At 45.5% G+C, this 27788-nt stretch overlaps 1 protein-coding gene across 2 annotated transcripts in view; it reads right to left on the reverse strand.

Moving 5' to 3' along the window:
• C1_2H10orf71 (chromosome 1_2 C10orf71 homolog) overlaps positions 1-26786 on the reverse strand; it is a 115723-nt gene extending 88937 nt beyond the window's left edge. The window contains exon 1 of one of the 2 annotated variants that reach the window (XM_085608762.1): positions 26363-26786. The gene's annotated coding sequence lies outside the window, so the exon portion shown is untranslated. Of the gene's footprint in view, positions 1-25810 lie in introns of both variants that reach the window. The other variant, XM_085608763.1, reaches the window with a different exon arrangement.
• Positions 26787-27788: the final 1002 nt, after the last annotated feature.

Below are 27788 nucleotides of genomic sequence, written 5' to 3' on the forward strand. Positions count from 1 at the left end.
GCTGATTTTTGAGGTATGGGGTCCCCTATTCAAGCCTAAGGGACCTTCTATTATAGCATAATTATGATATTAGCTACTTAGTAAAGGGAAGGTGGTAGTATCCTCGGTATTTTCCGATTCGCTAAATACCACCTCGGTATTTTCCGATTCGGTATATACCACCTCGGTATTTACCGATTAGGTAAATACCACCTCGGTATTTACCGATTCGGTGAATTCCGATTCTTGATTACCGAATGTTACCGAATCGGTAACTGTTACCGAATTTTTACCTACATATAACTTACCGATTCTAATTTACCGATTCGGTACGGCTCGGTATTTAAGAAACGGTAAAATTTATTTACCTACATGAGGCCCTGAGTCTTGATGGTTTCAGGACAGCTGCAGGAGTTTAAACTTGTGGCATAAGTTGGGACACGGGAGGGCGACAGGCCTCCGCCTGCCCTCAGGTCCACTCCCCGGCACCATGCTGGGGATGAGTCATGAGGGAGGGGGAGGCGGGGTGGGAGGAGGGGTGGAGGGGGTTGTACTTGTTTTCGGGATGGGAAGATTTTGTTTCAGGGTTTTTTCTTACATGTTTTGGTTGGCACACGGTTCGCAGGACCGCACTGGCGGGTGCGCATCTCACTGGCCCCCCACTAGAGACAAACTTGATATACACCACTCCATGGCCTCCCTGACTGATTATGGGACCCCCGAGGGTGGACGGGTGACTGGCCCCTACAAGGTGCTCACGTGGAATGTGAATGGCCTAGGGGAGAAAATTAAAAGAGGACTGGTGACGGCATATATTAAAAGACTACACCCGGATATAGTCCTCCTCCAGGAGACCCACCTTAAAGGCACGAAATGTGGGTTTCTTGCCGGAGGAGCCTATAAAGTATTGGCGCATGCGGGCTACACGACGGGCTCCCGGGGGGTAGCTATTTTGATAAAAAAGTCTCCACCCTTTACGGTGACTCTGACATGGACGGACCCCCAGGGGACTTATGTAGGGGTATCAGGAACATGGGGGCGACGGAGGGTTACGTTAGCCTCGATTTACGCTCCCCGAAACTCCAGGCTAGGACCCTTTCCGGTCTGGCCGATATCCTACTCGACACACCACATCATAGATGGTGACTTTAATGACGTTATGTCCACCCCCATGGACTGATCAGGGACCCGCGCCAACAGTTCCACGACTACGCCCTTGGCTAGGGCAATGACTACACTGGGCCTGACAGACGGGTGGCGGCGGCTGCACCGGGATATCAGAAGCTATTCCTATTACTCGGGGGCCCATAGGGTACACTCCAGACTGGACTATACCTTCCTCCCCCGACACACACTAGGGGCTGATGATGAAGCCGAGTATTTAGCAAGGGGAATCTCGGACCATTCCCCCCTTCTGGTTCGACTGGGTGGGAAGCCCCGAGCCAGTAATAGGGGTTGGAGACTGACGGCATGGGACTTGCAGAATAGTGAGATAATGCAGGGCCTTAGGGCTGACACGAAAGTATATTTTGCAGAAAATGTAGGCTCAGTACAATCGGGTGTTATCGTGTGGGAGGCATACAAAACAGTGCTCCGTGACCGGGCCCAAAACCGGATATCCTGGGGGAAGCGGAAGACACAAAAGGAACTTCATACCCTGGAAATTCAAAAATTAGACTGAGAGCGGCGGTATCTGTCTGGAAGGGACCCACAGGTGCTTCGGCGCCTGACTGATACTCAGCAGCAATATAAAGCCTTGGCCACGGACGAAGCGAAAGCACAGGCACTGGCAACTCTACACAGGCTCAATGATGTTGGGGATAAGTCCGGAAAGCTGATGGCATGGTTAAGCCGTAAGGAACAGGATGCCAGGTGGATAGACGGTGTGGTCGATGGACAGGGACAGCTACGGAGGGGGGATGCCCAGATCGTCCAGACGTTCGCTTCTTACATTCGGGAATTTTATAAAGCCAGGGAATTAGGCGAATCAGAAGAGATCATGGCTTACTTACTTACTATTCAAACCCCGATCTTAGCGGACGACGACAGGGATGCCCTCGAAGCCGACATATCGGCCACTGAAATTAGAGAGGCAATAAATAGACTACGACCAGGGAAATCCCCGGGCTCAATGGACTCCCAGCTGAATTCTTCAAAAGGGGCGTTGATTTGTTGACGCCCCATCTCTTAGCGCTCTTTAGGGACGCAGCCCAGGAGGGTACCCTCCCCCTTGACCTGCGACTGGCCACGATAGTACCTATATATAAACAAGGCAGGCCCCCCGAGGACTGCGCGTCATATAGACCAATCTCCCTCCTGAATGTGGAGGCTAAGCTACTAGCGACGATCTTGGCCTTTCGCCTGCGCCAGGTGATTTCCAGCCGCCAGGTGATTTCCAGCCTGGTACACCAGGACCAGACAGGATTCCTGCCAGATAGGGCGACTAGGCAAAATTTACGGCAGACTCATAACTGGCTTATGGAGGTGAAGAGGCGGGAAGACCCGCATATGTTCCTCTCTCTTGACGCTGAAAAAGCGTTCGATGCGGTGCATTGGCCCTTTCTCTTTCTGGAGGCGGCTTTGACCAAATTCGGCGTTGGCCCTAACTTTAGGAAATGGATGGGACTTTTATATGCCGACCCCAGAGCCCGGGTTAAGGCAAACAGGATCCTATCGGAAGACTTTCCTATTAGAAGGGGGACCTGTCTCCACTGCTATTTGCCCTCACTATTGAAATAGTGGCCTGTGAGGTCCGGCAGACTGATGAGATACAAGGCTTTTAGATATCGCAGACCGACACGCAGGAAGAAAAAATATTGTTATACGCGGATGATTTTCTGTTATATGTAGCGCAACCGGCCACCACAGTCCCCGCACTGTTCAGGCTCCTGGGTCGGTATGGCTCCTTTTCGGGATACACGATAAATTGGCATAAATCAATCCTATATAGCCCACGACGGGAGGAGGAGTGGCCCCCCCTGCCTGGCGCCCTTCAGGTCACCCAGACGGGGTTCACGTACCTGGGGATCTACCTGACTACAGACAGACACCTGTCCTATCAAAAAAACATCCAACGAGTGATTGGGAATTTTGCGGACGATGCCCTTAGATGGAAGACCCTTCCCCTCACGATATTAGGCCGAGCCGCAATGTTTAAGGTGATAACATTGCCGCTTCCTATATGCCCTACAGAATTAATATTTCCCCCTCCCCAGACAGACGTTTAAAGTGATCAATGAGGAAATGCGCTCTCTGCTGTGGGTGAGAAAACAACCAAGAATAGCCCTGGATATGCTCCAGAGAAATCAGTATAATGGAGGGATTTCCTTGCCAGATGTGGAGGCATATTATTGGGCTGGACATCTGGCGCCGATAAATGAGTGGCTCCACGCGCCAGCGGATCACCCGGCATATAGATTGGAAAGGGACACTATGGCGCACCGCACCAGCCTACATTATTTGTATGGGGGCCCTGGAAAACGGAGGTTACTCTCGGCCACGCAGATAACCATAGAGGTCTGGGAAAAGGCAAAGAGGAAGATGGGGTGGGCACGTAAACCAACAAAGCAGACACCGATATGGAATTGCCCATGGCTGAAGGAACTCCACAAACTCAGGGGTTGTGAAGGCTGGGATAATATCGGGATCTCTACGTTAGGGGACCTGGTGGCGAAAGGGAAGCTTAAACCCTTTGGGACCCTGGCGGCAGAGTATGGACTACGCCCCACCCAGCTCTTCAAATATGCGCAGCTGCGGCATGCCTGGAGGGCGGAGGCGACACTCTCCTCGCCCTTGCCAGAATATGCTCCACTGGAGGGTCGCCTGTTGCAAGAACGGGTACCAAATAAGCTAGTTTCCCTGACATACAAAACCCTGAATAACAACACTCTGGACAGACTAGGGAAACTGAGAGCAGCCTGGGAGCAGGACCTAGGTGAGATGGACACACTAGATTGGGAAGCAGCCCTGATGCATCACAGAGAAGTCGCGATTAAATCCCGCCTACGACTCATTCAGTATAAGATATTGCACAGGGTATACTATGACAGGGCTCGGCTACACCATATGGGTCGAGCCAGTGATCCCTGTTGTCTTCGGTGTGGACACCCGCAAGGGACCTTCTATCATATTATCTGGGACTGCCCCACTATCCATACGTACTGGGCACAAATACTGGGAGAATTGAGTAAGGTGCTTGAGGCAAAGCTCTCTGTAGAACCCAAATTCGTATTATTAGGGATAACTACTGATGTGGATCTGAGCCGCCCGCACCTGATCTTTGCGATGCTAGCCCTGGTGGTGGTGAAAAGAGACGTGGCACGTGTGTGGGAAACGCCACTACCTCCCCAATTGGGGGGCTGGAGGAGGGGGATGGATATGTATATGGCGGCGGAGAGGGTCACCTATAAAGCAAGAGGCTGTCCCCGGAAATTTCGTAGAGTATAGGGAAAGTGGAGAAGGTATCATGGCCTAGATGGAGGCCTAGGACCGGATTGATACACTGAGAGCCCGTCTACCTAAGGCTTTGTTCCAAGTTGCCGGTGGGCGCCCAGGGGCGCTAGACCTGTAGGGAGCTGCTGGGGACTAAAAGAGCATAGTAGATTCATGTGTGGTGGGAGGAGACGGGATTTGGATGAGCAGAGGTTCAGAGTGCCCTCATTGTGGATGATGGATGGGGAGGGTGGGGGGGCGCCTGGGAATGCGGATATTCACCTGTGACTTGTTAGTGGTGTCAATGTTGGTTAAAATGGAAATAAAAAGATTTATAAAAAAATAATATTAATAATATATATATATTTGATATTTATTTTGAGTAAATGTTTATTTTTTGTGTTTTGTTTTTACATTTAAAGGGGTAAAGGGTTGGTTTTAAATAAAATATTATTTAATTATTAGTTGTTAATAGTAATAGTTTTTCTTAGAAAAATATTATATAATTGTGTTTTATTATTTTATAGTTTAATTTAGGTGTGTGTTGTGGATATTAGAGTGTTAAAGCTTGTGTACTCAATTAATGTTTATTTTTGTTTATTAATAAGACATTTTAATTGATTATTAATTATGTTAATAATGGAAATAAATGTAATTAAAAATGATTAAGTGTTTTGTTATTGGGTATGAAATACAATAAATACATTTATATTTTAAATAAAAATAATGTTTGTCAATATTTGCTACTTTTAAATCATTATTGTTTATAAATGTATTTATTAATTTATTTGATATATTATTTGTATTCTTTATATGTAACTAATATTATATGTGTGCTTTTTATATGTTTAATATATTTAATTTTATATTTTTTAAATATTGTTATTTTTTTAATGATTTGTTAAATGTAGTGTTATTTTTTTTTCAACTGTTTCAGTGTTATTAGTAATTTTGTTTCTCTGCTATCCAACACTTTCCCTAATGTTGCACTCACTGGAGTGAGAATAGAAATTTTTACCCCTCGGCTTTCCAACACTTTCCCTACTGTTGCACTCACTGGAGTGAGGATAAGAAAATGTAACCCCTCCGCACTCTTTGGAGTGGGAATAGTAATTTTTAACCCCTCCACTATTCAACAATTTCACTACTATTGTACTCCCTGGAGTGGGAATAGTAATTTTTGCCCCTCCGCTATCCAACACTTTCCCTACTGCTGCACTCTTAGGAGTGGGAATAGTAATTTTTACCCCTCTGCTATCCAACATTTTCCTTACTGTTGCACTCACTGGAGTTGGAATAGTAAATGTAATCCCTCCGCTATCCAACACTTACCCTACTTTTGCGCTCACTGGAATGGGAATAGTGATTTTTATACCTCCGCTATCCAACATTTTCCTTACTGTTGCACTTTTTGTGTTGCCCCTTCCGCTATCCAACATTTTCCCTACTGTTGCACACGCTGGAGTGGGAATAGTAATTTTTACCCCTCCACTATCCAACACTTTCCCTACTGTTGCATTCTTTGGCGTGGGAATAGTAATATTTATCCCTCCGCTACCCAACACTTTACCTACTGTTGCACTCTTTGGAGTAGGAATAGTCATTTTGACCGCTCCGCTATCCAACTCTTTCCCTACTGTTGCACTGTTTGGAGTGGGAAGATTAATTTTTCCCCTTCGCAATCCAACACTTTCCCTACTGTTGCTATCCCTGGAGTGGGAATAGTAATTTTTACCTCTCCGCTGTTTAACACTTTCCCTACTGTTGCACTCACTGGAGTTGGAATAGTAAATTTAATTATTTTGCTATATTTTAAATCCTTTTTTTTGTTTGTTAATATTTGCTGCTTTTAAATAATTATTGTTTATAAATGTATTTAATAATTTATTTTATAGATTATTTGTAGATTTTTTATATGTAACTAATATTATGGTGCCGATTCCGATCCGTAAAAAACTAATTACTGTACGATCGTACAAGTCCCGTACAACCGGTGAAGTACGATTCGTACGTGAAAAATACATACGAATCGCTTCGGGAAAAGTGTACGAGACGTCCCCGGACAGTTTTACATACAAATCATACAACTGAAGTCCGAGCGCACAAGTACGATCCGTACCGCCCTTCTGAAAATACAAGCGTATGGAAAACGTCCCGTACGGAGCGAACTTTGTACGACCCCTACCCCGGGTACACTTGTGCCCGGGGTACGAGTCGTACGGCACCCCCAGGCTCCCCCCGCGTATGTCCGCACCGTACCCCCCTCCCGTGTATGTCGGCACCGTACCCCCCTCCCGCAAATGTCCGCACCGAACCCCCCTCCCATGTATGTCCGCACCGTACCCCCACACCCACGTATGTCCGCACCATACCCCCCTTCCCGCGTATGTCCGCACCGTACTCCCACACCCGCGTATGTCCGCACCGTACCCCCACACCCACGTATGTCCGCACCGTACCCCAGGCGTACCCCAATCCTCGCGTATGTACGGACCATACATACGCGAGGATTGGGGTACGCCTGAGGTACGGTGCGGACATATGTGGGTGTGGGGGTACGGTGCGGACATACGCGAGAGGAGGGTACGGTGCGAACATACGTGGGAGGGGGGTACGGTGCGGACATACGCGGGAGGGGGGGTACAGTGCGGACATACTCACCGTACTTATGCAATGTTGGGGTACGCACCGTACATGATGATACGTACGATGTGGTTGATGGCGTGTACGTCGCGTACCAGACCCCCTTTTCTCGTGCATCGCAGCGTACTTGGCTTTTCCGGCACTTTTTGGCTCCCGTAAAAAAATAGCCGTGCGGAGTGCTGTAGGTACGAATCGTACTTGCTGGTCCGTAAATCGCTGCCTGACTCCGTGCAGACGTCGTGTACGCGCTGTCCAGGATCAGAATAGTATGTATTTTTTAGCCGTACGGTGTTTTTTACGATTCGTAAGAAAATGGTATTTCTGTACGAATCATACTTGCTGGTTTGTAAGGTGGATTTCCCGGGTACGAGTCGTACGGAGAATACGCTCTGTACGACCATTCGTACCCAGGTTTTACAGGATCGGAATCGGCATCTATATGTGTTCTTTTTATGCTTAATATATTTAATTTTATATTTTTTAAATATTGTTATTTTTTTAATGATTTGTTAAATGTTGTAATGTTTTTTGGTTTTTTTCAACTGTTTCAGTGTTATTAGTAATTTTTATTTCTCTGATATCCAACACTTTCCCTACTGTTGCACTCACTGGAGTGGGAATAACAAAAATGTAACCCCTCCGCACTCTTTGGAGTGGGAATAGTAATTTTACCCCTCCGCTATCCAACATTTTCCCTACTATTGTACTCACTGGAGTGGGAATAGTAATTGTTGCCCCTTCCAATATGCAACACTTTCCCTACTGCTGCTCTCTTTGGAGTGGGAATAGTAATTTTTACCCCTCTGCTATCCAGAATTTTTCCTACTGTTGCACTCACTGGAATTGGAATAGTAAATTTTCCTTACTGTTGCACTTTTTGTATTGGGAATAGTAATTATTGCCCCGACCGCTATCCAACATGTTCCCTACTGTTACACTCACTGGAGTGGGAATAGTAATTTTTACCCCTTCGCTATCCAACACTTTCTCTACTGTTGCATTCTTTGGCGTGGCAATAGTAATTTTTACCCCTCCGCTATCCAACACTTTCCCTACTGTCGCACTCTTTGGAGTGGGAGTAATTTTTCCCCTCCGCAATCCACCACTTTCCCTACTGTTGCACTATTTGGAGTGGGAATAGTAATTTTTTCTCTTCCGCTATCCATCACTTTCTAGTGTTGCACTTATTGTATTTGGAAATTTTAGATTAATTTTGTTTTAATAGTTTAATGTTTAATTTATTATAGAATGTTTTATTTTAATTTTAAATTATTGATATATATATATATTTTATTTTTAATATATTTTTAAAGTTTAAAAATTAAATAAAGATAATAGTTAATAAATTAATTTTAAGTAAGTATATGTATAAATGATAATGTTTGTGTGTTTATATTTTTTTAAATTAAGTTTATTTGTTATATTTAGTTAGAATGTATATTAAATTAATTTATTTTGTTACATCTATATTTTTTACCTCGATATTTTTAAGTCAGTATTTTTGTACTCATCTGTTAAGGTATGGGAGTCGATATTTTTGTAGTCGATATTTTTCCCTCTATATTTTTTTAACATTGATGTTTGTTACATCGATATTCTATCAGTGAACCAATTTACACATGTGCCACCACAACATGGAAAGTAAAAGCTCACCTTGACAAATCAGGGAGTACAAGCCAGTCTTCAGAACAGCATAACTGAAACAGATTCCCCCTCCACCACAACATATGGCCTCGTCGCCAACAGCATGGGGAATGCATGTCTGTCTTCACAAAACTGGACAAACACAAGCCCCTCTCCACACAAAAAAATTATAAGTAAGTGTAAGACTGCAACATGGGGAAAGGAAGCCATCCTCATCCCCAAGGCAATGTGTTAAATGCAACAGTACAGCCATATCAACGTGACAATTATCAGGATACCGTCACAACAATTTTCACAACAATTTTGGGAAAGGAGCTTACATCCATATCAACGTGGTTGATATCGAATCACATAATTGAACAGGACATATGTGAGCTAGTCTACAGAACAACAAGAGGAATGCAAGACTGTCTCCACGACAAAATGAAAATTACACTGTATCGTACTGGTTCACCATCATCTCAACATAAACAGAGCAATTACAAGCTAACTTTAAAGAGGCACACCTGGTGAATGATGGCGCAATTCATTGGAAAACTCATGCAGACTTCATCAAATAAAGCAATATTCTAGAATGCCTTCTGGTAGTGATTTTTAGTTATACAGACCTGGGCAAAAAAAACTTTTTTCTCTGCACTGAAAAGCAAAACGGCAAAAATGAGCCCACCTGCAGAGGGACATAGACAAACATAGCCAAGACATAACAGCATGGAGAAAAAAGTCTGATACGCCGTATTAAAATGCAAATATTAGAAAAATCAAATGGTTTCAACAACGTAGATAGAACTACCCAGAAGGCATGGACTGCTTGTATAAAGATGTCTGAGATCCCAAGCCAGTTGGATACACACTTAGATGCTTGAAGTACTCTCTGCCGGTTTTAAGAAACACTTTTCAAAATACTATCGGTTTTGGTGATTTCACCCAGGTGAGATTCTTTAAAATACATGTAGTGAGTTATATTTGTAACCCTGATGAAGTTGGTGGCATAACACTGGCACGATGAAACGTGAGTTAGTTAAAGGCTTGAAGATCAATATTCAAAATAAAGAAAGATACAAGACTAGACCTCCTGCTGTAGAATAACAATTGGCGTGTGTGCTCAAAGGCAGGGCCTTAGGCGGGCCAGGTCCAGCCGGGGCTGTGCACCGGAAGTTCTAAAAAGCAGGTGCTGTGACGGGTCCCTATCGGGCTCTCCATTTTGGCCCTCACCCTCAGGGTGAAAAAACAAATCTTAACTGCAGCAGTGCCAGCTTTCACTGCCTATGATGTAACTTCAAAGAGACTCGTTAGTGCTCTTTCACAGTCTCATCATTTCAGAACTGAAGCATTTTCAATATTCTGTACAACGAAGTAATAGTTGTTGCTTATTTATCTTACGGAACTAACAACCATTGACAAAGCCCGAAGTACTGGTTTGTTGTTAGTGTAAAGTTGCTTGTATGATATGTCTGGATGGAACGAGAGAAGCAGCACAATACTAGTTAGGCGGCACACTAGGCTAAGCACAGATTTTTTGCCTATGTGGTTTTAAGCCACCAATTAATTACATCGGCCACGCCCCTTTGAGAGACCCCCTGTTTTTTCATTCCAGTTAAAGCCCTGCTCAAAGGTGTTTTCTGTAACAGAGCTAATACTGGTTCTTAAAGGCTGTTTGGTGACCACCTTTCCTTTTAGAGCACCGTAGGTGTGATGAGATTTGTATAGTTTGACTCCTAACACTACACTTCGCCGTAGATTACGTGTGCCTGACAGCAATACCCAGCCGCCTACTGATGCATAACTTGTTTGTGGATAACCATGGATTTTTACAAATGAAAGATGAATTTTAATACATTTAAAAAAATGGGATGATTGTTGGCTGCACTACTTTCCCTGATCTAACACATTCATCATAATTTAAAGCCCATGGCCCCTAAACCCAGTGATCAGATAAAACGATGAAGATTGGCCATTGACACTGAGATTTGAAAGCAATCAACATACAGGTCATAGTAGAGACAAAAGAGGAGATCATCTTATAGAGAGGCTGCAGAGCGGAGGAGGCAGGCCAAAGTTAGAGCCACTGGAACAGTTGTAAAAGTGGAGAAGACACACACACCTTAAAATACCAAGACAACATATCAGGCTTGTGAAAGTACCAGCACTAATAGAGAGCAGCACCAGTGATGCCAAGCGTAATATAATTTTCTGAAATATGTCAAGATCGACTGTTTCAACAGACAAAAAAAAGACCCATAAAAAAGATGAGAATGGTGAACAGATGAACCCGGTGGCTGGAATTTGTAAAATCGAGGCATTTGTGGCAATAGTCATTGTGTAACTCATTTTGAAGAATGCAGAAGCTGCCTGTGGTGAGATACTAAAAAAAAGGACCTCCACGTGTTTTAGGGCTGGAGGAGCGCCTATAAAAGGGATAGCAGTTGCTGGGACGAAGGTGGCAGTAAGTGGATTTGTTTAATATGGATGACTTTCGCAGTTCTGAAGCAGAGAGAGTAGAAAATAAGAAGATAAAACTACCAAATAAGGATTTTAATGACTTCTGGGAGCATAGGGAACTGATTGTGACCAACCAGCTGTATAATATGGTTGTTGTCAGACTTTAAGTCGGGGGAAACCAGTGGCATGTCTGGGAAAAGGTCATTCGGTATCAAAAAATGTACCATAAATTAATCTCTAAAATATCATGGTATATAGGAATTGAGCAGCACAACAGAAATGGAAAAATAGCATAAGACTGAAGATATGCCAACCTTCAAATATATATTAGAAGTACAAGTTTACAACCAATTGAAAAAGAGGTTTGCTTTGAAAGTAACACGGGTCACAATCAAGTAAATCTCAAGACAACCTCCACAAAAACATGGCAAGTAAGCTATTATCATCACACGAATGCGTGAAGCAAACTACAACATCTTTCTCGACAAGGGAAGCATAGTTTTGCTTTTGTTAGAGAAGTATCTCTTAATCTTTAAAAAAAATCTATGTAACAGAAATCCAGGTCCTAAATAGCAGCATCGTGATAAACCTTAACATTGAAGGCAGACGCGTCAATGTACCTTAAACTGAATACCAAAGCACAAGACACAAATGGTGACAATATACATTTGTTTATTACAAAATACCACAAATCATACCCATGGTTGTGTACATATAGATTCTGTGTACAACGGATCAAAAACAAACAATTATGTTGGCTTCCCTATAGTAACAGGGTAAGACAGGCATGCATTACAGTTTGGTTCAACTTCTGAAGCACATAGGGGCCGATTCCGATCCGGGTCGGAAAGCACTCCGACCGAGCCAGATCGGAGTGTTTTCCGACTGAGCCGGAGTCCTGCAGTCCGACTGAGCGAGTACGATGCGGCTGTATGCTGCCAGACTCGGTTCGGTCAGGGTCCCATAGAAGTCACTGGGAGCCGGTCGTACGACGCGTCCATGGGCTCCAATTGACTGAATGGGTACGTCTCACGCAAGGGCGCCCCCTACAGTGGGTACGCCTCGGTGCCATCCGCAACGTACATGCCTGTGTTGGGGGGACCCTTTGGTCTCCCCCTGTGTCCGAGTTGTAGGGCTGCGGGTGACAGGGGGTCCGACGCAGACCCCCAAAGACAACCACCCGGACGTTTTGCGAGCCGGACACTCCGGCTCGCACAGGCTGTCCGAGGCGTGCATCGTACTGGCTCGGTTGTAAATCGCATCCATTGCACACCACGGTTAGCTTCCGACCAAACCGTACGGAGCGGTTCGAACCCGGAAACGACTCGGTCGGTGAATTTCACGTAGCTCGCATCGTACTTGCTCGCTCGTACAGCTGTACGAGTCAGGCAGAGAACACGCGTACGGCTCGTAGTTTTTCCGTCCGGATCGCGTTTGGTGCCCTTCCGACCCGGATCGGAATCGGTCCCATAGAGTGGAGAGGTTTGCTCTGCTGGTAACTTGGTATCAGGACTTGAAAACCCACCGTGATTCGTGAAACCGCAGGGTGAGCCTACATGCAACCTGAAGCACATATCACAGTCACCTCTCCCTACCAGAAACAAAGCAACAGCGTACCAACACATCTCCTTTGAGCATGCTGATTGTTCAGCAAATGGCTCCAATGAGAAGGATGAGCAGATTGTACAAAGGTGTGACAATCTCAAAAAAACGGATTACAAGCTGACTTGTTCATGATCTACATTTGAACTAGAATAGAATACTGACATTCCACTCCAGGGAACCGCTAAATACTGGATTCTGGCATCATAATCAAGTGAGTGCTTTTTATGCCTCAGTGCAGCTTTTTTTTCCCTTGAGCACCTGTATTCTTCTCTGTGTGTTCAACTCTGCTGGCAGCAAGTGTGAGCTGCTTTACAAAAGTACCCCTCTGCCTCTTAGTGTAACTCCAGTAACACACAACTACCGTTCTGGTTTTAACAGGGCATGCATTGAAAAATATAAAATGTTCATAAATTACACATTGCAGGAAGATGCCACAGGTCTATCAATCCCTAATGTTCAATGCTCTCGATCTATTTGCTGAGTTGCAGCCATGATGGGAATGTATTCTTTGGCCAATAGAGGAAGATGAGTGAACAGAAGAGAACAGGGCCCACCAAGAAGCGGAAATATCACACCTTCACAGAGTTTACTACACATCTTGGGAAGTTGGAAAGAAGTCAGCCCCCAAATTGTCGTCCTGCACCTCAATGTTCAATTTCTTGCAGAAAGTCTGAGGCATTGGGGTGATCAAAGAATACTTGAAACATGTTACACACACAACCGCTATTAGGGTGGCCTGTCGACTTCTCTGCTAAGCTTGGGCTCCTGGGGTTCATGGAAGATATGGTAACTCCTGTGGAGAGAGATCCCTAGTACTGTTGGGACTTCTGTTAGCTAAAAGGTTACTTGCAAGCATTGGTGATCTGAAAGATCACCGCCAGTGGAGATTCAGAGGTATCAACCACTACTCACAGGTGGAGGAACCTATAAACTGTGCTACCGCATGCCCTTTTAAACATGACAACATCTTGGAACTTTAGTTCGACCCTTTTCATATTTCAGTAACCTGATTTTCATGGAACTCTTTATCTGGGTGCTTTAGCGCTTACCTGGGGGTTGCGAGAGGGTATCAATTTTAAGTATTCAATGTTTCTTGTACATTAAAGATTTATGTTTAATGTTGTTCCCACCTGCCAAGAAATAAAATCAATAAAAGTGTTTATAAAACGAATAAATTGCACACTGAAAGTTAACTACAGCAGTATAGGATTCTCTGGTAACTAATGTTTTAGTTGTAACTTGGAGAAGGAGAACACATTGTATCCTTAATGGATAATGCCACATAAAAAGGTAATTGCATGGCAAAATCTGCGTCCATCTCTCCTAACATATAGCATATCATAGAATTATTATTTCTATGATGACAGTGGCTGATAAGGAATGGCTCCTGTGCCAACATATAGTTATGCATATGAAGCAAAAGAAAACCTACATTTTGGTATCTCTTTCCACTCCAGAGACATGAAAGAAGGCTACTTTCTTTTTTTCCAGCTCAGTGTGGACAAATTAAAGTCTTGGTGGAGAAATGTATTTAAAGAATGCCAAATGAATGACACTAAGACCGACCCCATCACGACTTTCAGCAGGCACCCCTGCATGCATCCCTGTGCACAGGGGCAAGAGGGGTCCCAGCAGGGCTCCCTTTCTTTCCTTACCGCCAGTCCTTCCATGACAGCGCTGGTGGTGAGGAAAGTCATAATATGCTTGGCGGTGCCTCAGAATGCCGCAGGGCCACCAAGGAAAGGCGGTTCCCTGGCAGCTGTAGCAGTGCAATGGCGGTCTGACCGCTAAAGTCTTTATAGGGCAATCGGATCGCCGGTGCATCAGTGGCTGGACTGCCACCACAAGTCTGGCAATCCTCCGGCCTCAAGACTCATAATTAGGGCTTAAATGTTGTTTTCCATCTATCTCTGTTCTTATAGAAGGCCTACCCTAGACTTCATGACTTAAACTCCACAGCAAGAGAATCCTATCTGATAAAATGGAAGTAAGAATATTTCGGTTGTTCTGCAGGGAGGCTGGCATAGCCAAATATAGGGAGGAGTAGCGCATGGAACGAGTGCTGATACGAGCACATTTTCCCACACTATGTAGGACATATTCTGTGTAATGATTTCTGGGACCTTTCTGGCCATAGGGTCTCCCACATGGAAGGACATACATCATTTGTGTGAGAAGTTTTGTGTGACCCAATAGTAGCCTCCAACCCATGCCAAAGGCTTGTGCCATACAATTATTCAGTCTGCTGCCTCTGCTATGGCCTGCTATTGGTACCTCCCGTCTGCAAAATGCTTGTGAACCCTTGGGAGTAGACAGATGCTGTGCCCGAGAGGTCCTACCTGTCCATGGTGGCTTCTTTCCTCTTAATGTATAAGTGTTGGGGAAAGGCTAGCCATCAGAGGGTTGTGGGTAGACCACTACAGCTCCAGCAAGTTGGACAGTGCTCTGTGGAGACTTAAGAACACTTTTTCACACTATGCAGCACAACAGAAGTTCATCAGTGGGTCAATAGGAAATGCAACAGCAATGGATTTCTGCGTCAGAGTCACACATCGAATGCTGTAACCTTCCTGCTCTTACCACTGACTCAAGTACCTGCCTTGACATGGCTAGATGTGTCACACACCTGACACATTTGTGATATTCAAACCATCATCACTGCCAACAACTCCTGAAGGCTCAACATGGATCTCGGTTATATATGCACCTATATTTGACGCAGATCTGTCTCACACATCACAACTCGTCTTCCCAAGAACGCCTTCCTCATCAAATCAGTTTGGCACCGCTCGAGGGCTTCAGTGACTTACTCACTCCACGAGTTATGTATGTCTAGTATATTAGTGTTTCGTGTGTTACAATTTGTATGAGCTCTTAACTCTTTTGGAATCGGGGCACATTTTACGATTTTAGAGTACTCCTTGATAGTTCTATAAATTTCAGAGGATGAACTAGGTCAACGCGTGTCATTTTCAGCCACAGAGTCTATATGAACTGCAGTCTGTGGGCAGCACAAGCAGCCATAAATGTACCTTATAGCGTCTGAGTCTCTGGGCAAAGTGGTGTTATCCAAACACAAAAACACTTGTAATCTGTTCAGCTTGCTGCCTCAATAGGCAAGGGACGCCACGGTATTAAAATAATGACAGGATTTAATCACAAAATAGGAATCAAAAGGAGAATTCTGGATGAAGAATCTAATTGGGTTCTATTTTTTAAAATGTTACCTTAGGGTACCTAACTACAGCAGCCATCTTTCTACTCATGCCTAGAAGCTGCCCCCATCTACGATGTGTAAATCCTTGTTTCTATGCTTGCCTCTTGAAGCAAAGAAATTCTGATTAGCTAGCTCTGTGACAAGAGTTTAGTGTCTGTATCTGTTTGAAGCGAACATGAATACTTTCCCATGACTTCAGAATCCTGCACCTATGTAATGCCTTTGTTTCAGTCTCATTGCATGATCTCCAGTAAAACTATACATTTATGTCTTGCACTTATACTCGTTTAGTGTGGTGGGAGGTTCCATTTTTGCCTATTTCTGTGACTCGCGGATAGATTTGTTTGGCAATAAACATTTTCAGTCTTCGAATTGCTGTGTTGCAGATTTTCTTAAACAATTGGATTTTGATTTGAGAAATGTATTGATATTTAATATATTTTAAACTGTTAGACAGTGACGATTAACAGGTGGTGCCTTTGCCGCTCCTCCAGGGCACTGAGTGGCATTCTTGGCCACCCGGCCGCCGATGCTGCGCCTCTCCTGAGACCACACAATCCTTATGTGACCTTGAGGCCTACCGCCTTCCATCTCATCTCCAGGCCACCCACCCCCACTAAGGCTATTCCTGGTGTCTAGTTTCAAAAATAAAACAATCAAAGTGACGAATTTCGCCATTATAGCCAACCTGTGACCTTTGCCCTCTACACAAATAGCAACATTATTTTCGACAATATTGTTGACCTTCAGGGTCAATGCCCTATTACAGGGTCGCACAGATGTCAGCTTTGCATACCTGTAGTGAGGAAATGATTTCATAAAACCCATGCCTTAATGACACTACTGGGGTTAGGAGCAGCAGTGATAACCCTAGCCCTGACTAAAGGTCACACCTGCAATCAGCCCCAAGCCTCCTCTTTTATTTGACAGTCGGTGCATTGTGGTCCGGGGAATGACAATACTGAAAAATCAAGTAAAAATTAGACACTGAAGAGAGGCATATTGGCCGCTAAGGGTCTTACTGACAACCTACAGCCCACCGTGATCTGCCTTAACCCACCACCGCTGCAACCGGAAGCTGAGTGAAACCTCCATGTCTAGTACATTCTCTAAAATATTATCTATTTTCTCTTTTTATTAAGGGGTGTGTTCGTTGAAAGGTACATGTGCCATGACCCCAAAAAGTCATCTATCAGATAAAATTAGCACTTTTGGTGTATGTGGGTGGGGGCTTGGATACAGGGAGATGAGGTGGGGGGAGATGGCTCAAGAATTAAAGGGCAGGACAGGCTACAGCCCCTTTTCTTGGGAACATAAATGGTGAGGCAAAGTTAAAGGACTGCTGTAATGTTCTCGGGGTCTGTAGATGCTCACTGCAATGGCAAGAAAACGCTCAAACAAAAAAATGTGAGTCTCACTGAACCCCCAAAGCAGGGGTACAAATAAATTATCTCTCAGGTGGACATATCCCCTCCTAATGTGTGTCAACATCTCTTAAAGGGGAACAAAACACTAATAGCCATAGTAGCAGCGGGGTTGTTGGGTTGAACCGACACAATCACCCACTCGCCCCACAGATTTGTGGGAGGAAGGCACAACGCCCATGCCTAAAAAGACCACTTTTTAAGGCACACTAAATACATCAAACACTAACATTTTGAGAGTGCCTTTTATGGGATACTAACGAAAGCGAATAGTTAGACGAGGTATACATTTTTACATTTCTCATTTCGAAGAGAAAAACAGGACCTTGTAATAACCCAGTCTGTGAATAGGGAGTGGGGAGGGATTCAGAGACTTTCAAGGTAAGAGACTGTATGTATGTAAGTGTATACATACTTTGCTTCAAATCTGGAAAGTATTGTTTAAACACAAAGCAATCTTTGGATTTCCTCACTCATATTTTGGAAGGTTCTTGCTTCTATGAACACCCAAGAGAGTGACTGAAGCACTGACCCCCCAACTCCCTCCAAAACAAAAAAACAAGCCTATCATGAACGTGTTAATTGTTTGTATAGAATCAAATGCACAAAGACCTGACCCTTAATGGTCAGTCTGATTCCTGGATGGAGGTCAGCCTGGAAACTCTCCCACATTTTGCGGTGGCTGCATAGGTGGGAGGGCCAAGTTGGCAATTTAAAGTGGTGCTGACAATACCGTTGTACTAGGAAATGAACAGACACTTGGGGGCCGATTCTGATCTGGGTCGGAAGGGCACCGACCGCGATCCGGACAGAAAAACTACGCGCCGTACGCGTGTTTTCCGCCCGACTCGTACAGCTGTACGAGCACGCAAGTACGATGCGAGCTACATGAAATTCACCGACCGACTCGTTTCCGGGGTCCGAAACGCTCCGTACGTCTCGGTCGTAAGCTAACCATGGCGTGCAATGGATGCGATTCACGACCGAGCCAGTACAATGCACGCTTCAGACAGCCTGTGCGAGCCAGAGTGTCCGGCTCGCAAATCGTTCGGGTGGTTGCCTTTGGGGGTCCGCGTCGGACCCCCTGTCACCCGTACCCCTACGACTCGGACACAGGGGGAGTCCCATGGGTCTCCCCAACACAGGCATGTACGGTGCGGATGGCACCGACGTGTACTCCCTGTAGGAGGCGCACTTGTCCGCGTCGTACCCATTCAGTCAATGGGAGCTCGTGTACGCGTCGTATGACCGGCTCCCATTGACTTCTATGGGAGTCCGACCGAACCGAGTCCGACAGCATAAGGTTGCATCGCACTCGCTCGGTCGGACTGCAGGACTCCGGCTCGGTCGGAAAACACTCCGGATCCGGCTCGGTCGGAGTGATTTCCGACCCAGATCGGAATCAGCCCCTTGGTGTTGGAGTGTGTCTGTTGGGAGGTGGCACAGCCTCCTGGTTGTCCACACTGTCTGTTTTTAGTCGATTGGTCCAAACATGAAGTAGTGCCCAGGATTTGTGAAGCTGCACCTTTTGTGGAAGCTGGCATTTCTTGTTTCCACTTTTTCACCTGCTTCAGCGTTGACCTTTGATCCGTTTGCGGTAGAAATTTCAAACATCTGCTCTGTTTTCCCTGGGATGCCTGTTGTGAAGCATGACAGTTTTACCTGGCGTCATTGGATAAGGCGTTGGCCGTCTTTTGATGCTTACCTTGTTTTGTGAACATCTTAGTTTTGTAATCCATCATCTGTATCTCAAGTATGGAGAGCCAACAGTCTTTCCAGACAAGATGGTGGCGGGGAAGCCTGTAGTTCCTCCGTGTGGGGCCTTATTGAAGAATGCTCTTGAAGAGGGAAACAGCCATCTTGTCATTTTGGAGTTTCTTATTTATAATTTTCAGAACTGCGTCATGCATCGCCCCTACATTCAGAACAGCATGTAATATTCTTCTGTGTTCTGTTCCTAGACAGGTGAGTTAGAGCTAAACACACTGCCTTGAAAGGGCCGTACAGTGTCAGCCTGGGAGATGTTACCATTCCAATGGCTATAAATATTTGCTCAGTTTGGGCGTATGGCCACTTAATATGTCAACATAGTTGAGAGGAGAAATTTCAACTCCAACTCCTGGTATTTTCAAAATCTCACCACTACTATGAAAGGGGCAGGGTGTGCGGGCAGCACAGGTATTTGTCAAAGTACACACAAAATAATGTGCTCCTTCACCAATAAATCCATGTATGGGAACCATTCTCTCTCAAGTGGGCTTTAATTTTGATCACCTGATTAGTGTCTATCACAAGCAGTGTCCCTCAAATATTCAAAGTAAAACCTCGTCCTGCCATTTATTAGGTCACCTTTTATTAATGGCAGGTCAGCTCTGGGGGGTTCATATTAGTCTCAGGGCACTGGGGGCTTGAGCAGGTCTAGAAGGTGCTAGAACATGTTGACAAGACCCTGGATGAAGCAGTAGCAACTAGCGGCCTAGTCCATATTGCTCAGGAGCACTCAAATATTGCCGGGTGCAGGGGCCGATTCTATATTCTCAACCTTCAGAGGGTCACCAGAGAGGCCATTAACACTGAAAGCATTTTCAAGATATTCCTGTTGGTGTACTCAGACAGCATTGGCTTTGTTCTGACACCATAAGTGTTCCTTTAACCTTTGCAAGGCTGCTCTGAGCCGTGAGTTGTGTTCTGGTATGCACTTTGCAAAGACAATGATGCATGCTCATGTTAATGAGAACCAGGTTGCCCATGAGTAAATCGGGTACCGGTTCTGGAAGACCTTTTCAGCAAATGTCCATATCTGTTAATGCACACGTCACAGCAAGGTGACAAGTCTGACATTGATGTTTTTGTTGCCTCGTCCTGGAAATTACATGGTCTGTGGAGATTGCAAAAAATCGGTCTAATTGAGTTGCGGGATTGTCATTGTCACCCGTGTATAGCTTTCAGTGCCCACAAAGTTCAACAGAGGTTTAAAGACTGTTCAAATCCTCACCTGTGGACTGCAGGAGCAGGGTCCCTAGATAGCAGTATCCACTTTCTATAAGGTTGTGCAGTAGTTATTGAGACTCTCAAGTGGTGGGACAACTGCGGTCTCAGAGAGGCAGGAGTTTTGTGAACTTCGAAGGCTGATCAGCAAGCTTGAGGAATGGCAGCAGCACCACTGTCATCTTCGCCTTCACCCATCAGTGTGCACAGTGTGGGGACATTGTCATTGGTGGTCAACAGTTGCTATGTCTAAGACCTGCAGATAGCTTACCCAGATGTGGCTTCCGTGAGGATCATTCTAATGGGGTCTGGCTTTTATCTCAGCCTTAATCTCTGGCCTCGTGACTACAATACAGGGCACTGATCTCCGGGAAAGCTCAAAAGCATGGCTCAATGTTTTGTTTGGTAGAAGTAGCTATCAAATTCTTTGGCTGAACATAGCGAGATCACACCGGTCAGGCACAAGGTGTGCAGGACTCTCTCTGTCTGGAGCGGGCAGTCTACATTACATCCTCTGTGGCACTCACAGCAGCATGGCGAGCCCTGATGCTGTATATAGCATAGAGGTGTTGCATGAGATAAAAACATAGCAAATAAGTCAGTCCAGTTGTTGCTCGTGGTACAAATGCTATTCAAGTAAGTGGTCACATAAAGTGCCCTTCCAGGAAATCAGACAGCCAACTTCACCGCCACTGACGGAGGTCTACATTTTTTATAGGAACAAATATGACCTCTGTGTACATTCGTAGAAGGAACTTATCACAAGGACAACGAATAAGGTCATGGGATAATTTTGCCCAACAAAATTCTTCCTTCTATTGGTGGATGGTGCAAACCATTACCAAAGTCAAACCACAATCCACATTTAGTGCTCGATCCTTACAAGCACTAATCACATGGATGAAAGGGGGTACAGGATAAATCTGGTCTCCAGGCTGTCAACAGAATTTTTATTTTCAAAGATCGAGTTCTATTTTTTTCTGCAGCAACAACAAGGTGATGGATGGAATGCTTGAATTAATCTCAGCACTAGAAATCACTCGGTTCGCATTCAAAGCCATTGTTATTCGCCCACCATGCCAATCTAGACAAAGGCGCACCATATGCAAATCAGTACCGACCTGCTCCATATGGGAACAGTCTGTTCCGAACTGCCGGGCAACTCCACCGCCAGAAGAGACCACAAGCAACCCCAAAACAAGTTTAAACTTACTTAAGTTGTATCAGTGAGGTACCACTTGAGTCCAATGGCACATACTGGTAGCCAACAGACTTTTGATTTTCAAAGAACCCCCCCCACCCGTAAGTCCCTATTAAGTGGTACCCCAAGTAAATAGGGCAGGGGGTTAAAGTGGGATCCCACTGGCTGCAGCATGTATTGTACCACCATAAGGGACCCCTCAGCGCCAACATGCAAACTGCCATTGCAGGCTGCTGTGTTGGTGCAGATAAAAGTGAAGACATGACATGGCAAACATCCCAATGTGCCATGCCTGCAGACTCTGCATGCAGTATAGGTAAGCCACCCCTACAGCAGGACTCACAGCCCTAAGGCAGGGTGCACTATACTACATGTGTAGACATATCTGCATGCGCAGATATGTCCCTGTGAAGTCTAAGTCAATTCTTAGATATCACAAGTGAACAGGGAAGCAATTTTAAGCACATGTGCTGGACACTGGTAAAAACAAGTTCCCCGGCTATATGATGGCTTCACTAAAATCTATGGTGTTTGGTATCAAACACCTTGTATTAATAAACCCACACTGATACCAGTGGTGGATTTATTAATACATGCACCCAGAGAGCACCTTAAAGTGCTCCCTGAAAACCTACCAGCCTCCTGTGTGTGCTGGCTGACTGTGTCGACCAGTCTGCCACCACAGACAGGTTTCTGACCCCCTGCAGGTGACAGCCTACGCTCTCTGAGAGCATAATCAATGCCTGCTCTGGCCTGGAGGTGTTGTCACCTCCTCCAAGCAGGATGGCTAAGTAATCAGCATATCAAGGCTTTATATAGGAGGTTTTATAGTTCTCTGCCGCCTTTGATATGCAGCCATGGCTTTCCCAGACAGGGAAAATGCCAACACCCGGTAATGCCAACACTCTGCTCTGGGCCCATTTGGATATGCGGAGAGGAGTGGTGCACTACTGGGCCAGTCACACCCCTAAGGTGAGCTGCCTGAGGTGCCCCCCTTTAGGAAACGTCTGCCTTCTTGATAATGGCAGAATTAGCAACTCTGGGACATAATTATGCCCACTTACCACAGGAAGAGACCAAATAGGAGTGTAGTGACCCCAAGGGTAAGCAGCCGATTGGCTAACACCCTTCACTCCCCTTAACGTTCCTACATAAAGAATTTAGGGGAGCTCCTGGCACTATGAAAGGAGATTCTAAAGACCTAAGATGAAGAAGGACACCAAAGAAAGCAGCAACTGACTTGGCGCCAACCCTGCCTGCCTGCCTGCCTGCCTGCTGTCCCCAACAATTGTGCCAAAGACGACTCATCCTGTAGATGCTCTGCCTCCAAAAGCCTGGGAGGACTGCCAGCACTTCAAGGAGCAACAAGTATCTCCCGTGGAGTAGATGGGCTACTTCCCTCCATGCTGCAGCCACACAAGAAGAACAGTGAGGACTCTGGACTGCAAAAATCTGACACCAGAAAGCTTGTGCCCCTCAGCCTGAGTCGAAGTAGGCCAATGCTGCCAACGAGGTCTGGAGACCCACCAGAGTTGAACCCCACCTTGGGTTTGCCCAGACTGGACTTCCAGTCACCGCCTGCAGCCACTTTGTGCAGGCCCCCTCAACAGCGAGTGTCTCCTGCAGCACGGAAGCGAAGCATAAAGACACCACTGCAATCGAGTCCTACAGCCCAATGAGAAGTGGACTAACGGGGTCCCTACATGCCTGAGCATCTCAAGGACCGAGTTCCCCTGTGGGTTTACCCAGACTGGCCCCCTCAGTCCCAGCTTGCAGCCTCTTTTTGCAAGGTCCGCCTTCCATTGAAATCAACGGTCTACCCAGCGCTGCAAGCACCGCTACACCTGGACGCCCCACAGCCTACCGAGGTGATCTGTTGGTTCTGCCTTGGACCTTGCCCCATACTTACCTTAACTCCAGAAGATTGGTCCTGTAAGCCGCTGCTAAGTACCCATATGCAGTATACGTGTTTTCCCAAATAGGATAACATTACCGCATTAGAGAGAATACAAGTGTATTTACCTGTTTCCTTCAAAACTTCTATTTTTAAAAGTACTTACCCAATAACGAAGTTCTTGGTGTAAAAAATTATGTGAAAATAACGTGTTATTTTTCTTTCTTGGTGTGGATCTCCTTATTGATTGCGTATCATTTATTGATTGTGTGTATACAACAAATGTCTAACACTCCTCCTTGATAAGCCTGGCTGCTTGACCGCACTACCACAAAAAGAGCACCTTGGGTTTTTTAAAACAAGCCCCTGTCCACTCATAAGAGATACCTGGACTCTCTACACAATATACACAACATACCTCTTTTTGTTATATTATATAAACAGCCAGCTTCCTACAGTGCCCTACTTCACCTCAATGCAACACACCGCATAGTGTAGCTCAGGGTCAAAAAATACACCCCAACTTAGATAAGCACTACAAATTATACTCTTGCTCAGCTCAGTACAACAAGCTGGAACAAGTCCAAACCGCAGCCCAACCCAGCACACTAGCACCTCAAATCAACACATTCTTCCAAACGTCACCATTAAACTGTGCACCCAAAGCTGCATAATAATCTAGAACAGTGCCTTTGTTTGCAAGCATCCCCAACTTAGTGCATTGAACTGCACTTAATCAGATCAGTACCCCTAAACGGCACAACAATAAAAAATGTGGCAAAGTGCACCCTAAACGAGGTCAGTGGTCAAAGAGGCAACCATTGTAGCACAGTGACCCAAACTACCACCCACAATATTTCATTCACACCCAAGATGCGCCTTAACCCACTTAGTCTATCCAGTCAAGCAAAGGACTAGGGGTGGGCGATATATTTCGCTCTGTCTGAGATATTGGCTGAATTTTAGCCACTCAGCACTATACTTGTAAGGCAAAGTTCCAGCCAAATTCTACCAACCGGAGGGTAGTGGAGTTTTTTTCGTGTATGGCTCGAAAATGGTAATTTGGCAAGCGAAATTTGGCGTCCCTAGTGCGATTTTCAGTCCCTATGAGGGCACCCAGCAAGATTTCTCCAATGCAGGCGGTCACAACCATTTGCGGTCAGAAAGCTGCTGCTCGCGTAGAAAATCTACTTAAAGCGGCAGCAAAATCAACTCAAGAAGCTGCGCCCTCTGGCCCACTATGTGATGCCATTCTTGACGATTTGTCACCGCAGAACGAGCTCCCAGAGCTAAATAACTGCACAACGTGCCTATTTCTGCCTGTTTACAGAATTCCACAGAATCTCTAGGATTTTTTTTGTAACTCCACGTAATTCTGTGGAGTGAAACTCCACGAGTTCCGCCCAGGCCTACAAAGGACCCCAAACCCAGCATATTACTCCAAACTGCTCCTCAAGGCTGATAATTAATTATAAATGGCTTCCACAACACAGTTGGGTGCACCAAACTTCACTGCAACACAAGTTAGTACCCTAAATTGCACAAACACTCAGGTCAGTGCACCATGCCAGACCTCAAACCCGCTTATTCTCCAAGAGGGAGCCAACCTTAGTTTCTACCCCATTTCCACCTTCAGCCAGCTCGAAATCCTTAACTTCCACCCATCTCAATGCCCCAAACTGACCAACAACCCCGTTCAGTGCAGTAAATTGCGAACTCAGTATCCTACGCTGGACCTATCAGCTTGAAACCTTCACAGCACAAAGCATCATAGCACAATGTGGTGAACTACGGTAAGGCCACTCTCTAGTTCCCAAAACTGCACCAACAGTGCTGTGCTAAAATCAGCTTCAGCTTAATTGGTATCTTGACTTCATGCTGACCGTACCAAGCACCGCAGAAGGGACTCTGTCCGTGCACAAAACTACAAATTACAACCCCCCACCCATGCCCATTCAATAAAGGTGCACAATAACCATGATCAGTGAACCTACATTTCACCCACCCAGCTCAACAAACCATAATGGCTGAAAACCATCTCAATCCTCCCAGAACCCCAAACCACTCCCAGCTCAGCCAAATAATACAAAAATGTACCCACAGCATAGCTCAGAGTGCGTAGATATATAGCTCCTGAGCCTGAGCTCTGCTCCCCAAAATACACCCTAACACTTATTAATGATTCCTGCGAGCATAACCGCAACGAATAATTGATAACGCTGATAAAACAATCCAAAAAGCATCAAACACGGCTTTGTGCACCAAACGGCTCACCCACCAATCACAAACGGTACCTATCAAATATCTCAGAGCCACCCTCCCACAAAGATCAGGGCACAGCTTACCTTTGGCCCAACGAGGATCCGTGGTAATCTTAAAGAACCCCACGATGCTGTTGTCTATAGGACGCTCATCCGCGGGCTGTCACGCTGCAGTGGCGCCGTCTCAGCACTTCGCAACCAGGCCACGTGCACGTGTAATACTAGCAATACTTGACAACAATGCTCCGTTCTTTTAGTGAGAGATTTACCACACTTTCCGCTGCTGTACTCTTCATGAAATATTTCTATTTCTAGAACATCACTCGACCTTCTCATCCGGCTGGTGCCCTCTTAATGAGGGGTTAGACTTACAGTGATATGGTACAATTACATAATATGCAGACTTATAACCTCATAAGACAGTCAGGCTAGCCATTCTCAGAAGCCTATCTTTTGGGGCGAACGTACAGCCAAATTGTGGTGGAAGTGATATCCTCTCAATGTGGCGCACAGCAGGGACCGTGGCAGAGAGTCACACTCCCGTCTAGCTTTCCTTTTTAAGGCATGGGTGGCTTGAGGTTAAGCCGGCCTGGCCCGTCTCAGACATCCAGCTCGCTCGGTCTCTGAGCGCCTTACCTTTTCTAAGTGATATTTACAACCAAGGGGCGTCACAACCGGAGCAGCTTGGCGGGCCGCGTGAAGACCCTGAAGCCGGAAGAGTGAAACAGGTGTGAAAGGTCACAGCCCCCCGTCTGATCTCACAGGTTCCGGGGTTCCCGAGCCGTGCCCTCTCCCAGGGGAGGAGGGAGAGCTCCACAGTCGCTAAAATCAACGCACATGGGATGGGACGTTCCTCTGAAATACTGAAATAGAAGTGCAGCCGGTGAGCAGGCAGGCAGGGCTCGGCTCGCGCGAGGGCAGAGCCTCGGGGTTGGAATACCAGGCAGTGTCAGGTGTCCGACCCGGGCGCGCACTCACCGCAGCTATTTTTACACGTGGCCTCATCGGCCGGACACTCGGGCCGGTTGTTTTGGGGGGTTTGAAGTGGACATTTCGGAACAAGTAGGCTTTGTGGATGTTCTTATCAGCTCACTGTGGGCGAGGCTCCATCCAGGCGCTTGCTGAAACCGCCGGAAAAATGCAGAGATGCCACTGAGTCGGTGTGGACAGTATTAGCAACAGAGGTCAAGAGTAGAGCTGAGTGTCAGTAGCACCGGCTGTGAGATACACCTGGCAACAGGCCACCCGACAGTGCCAGGGCTACAGATCACACATCAGGCCACTCTACAGTGTGGGAGACACATGGCTTCAGGACGCACAACTGTGCGAGTGTGAAAGACACATGGCATCAAGATACAAATGTATTAGTGTGGGAGACTGTTGTGAAGGAAGACACACTTTGATTCCTTAAGTAATCCTTTATGAAGTTGAGGAGCAATCAAAGGCATGACCGACAACTCCAGTAAACTTCAATCCAACTGGCACACAGGATTGAGTATAAACATTCCACATGACATGTATTACATTCCAGTATCGTGTATTCTAAAATCTTACCTCATAACATTCTAATAACAAGAACATAACACATCCCCTTTTTCCAAAGGAAGGAAATAGATAAAAAAAAAAAAGTAATACACAAAAAAAAATAATAGTGCAAAAACAAGGAAAGCATTACATGTTATTAACAATATAATCTTTCAACCACAACGGAACCATCCTCTTCCTTTTCAAATGATGAGAAATAATCTCACCCTCGTCAGTGGAAGAAGGCTCAAGTGGTTCCCGCGACTCAGTAACATTTTCACTAGTTGAAGGAGAAATAGTATTGGATTCCTCACTGTATTAATTTGAAATCGAAAAAGAAGCAACATTATTCAGTTCTTCACCAGATCCCTCATTAGTTTCATCCAACATCCAATCATAATTAACAGTATTGTCATAAATTGGAGCTTCACTCTTAGCAACTCTATTTAAATTCCAAACTTTTCCACTTTTAACTCTAACAGCATTGACCAGAATTTCAATGACTTCTTCTGGCTCAAAATATTGACTCTCCCCTTTA

The sequence above is a fragment of the Triturus cristatus genome, chromosome 1_2, assembly GCF_964204655.1.
Source record: "Triturus cristatus chromosome 1_2, aTriCri1.1, whole genome shotgun sequence".
In the NCBI taxonomy this organism is placed as follows: Eukaryota; Metazoa; Chordata; class Amphibia; order Caudata; family Salamandridae; genus Triturus; species Triturus cristatus.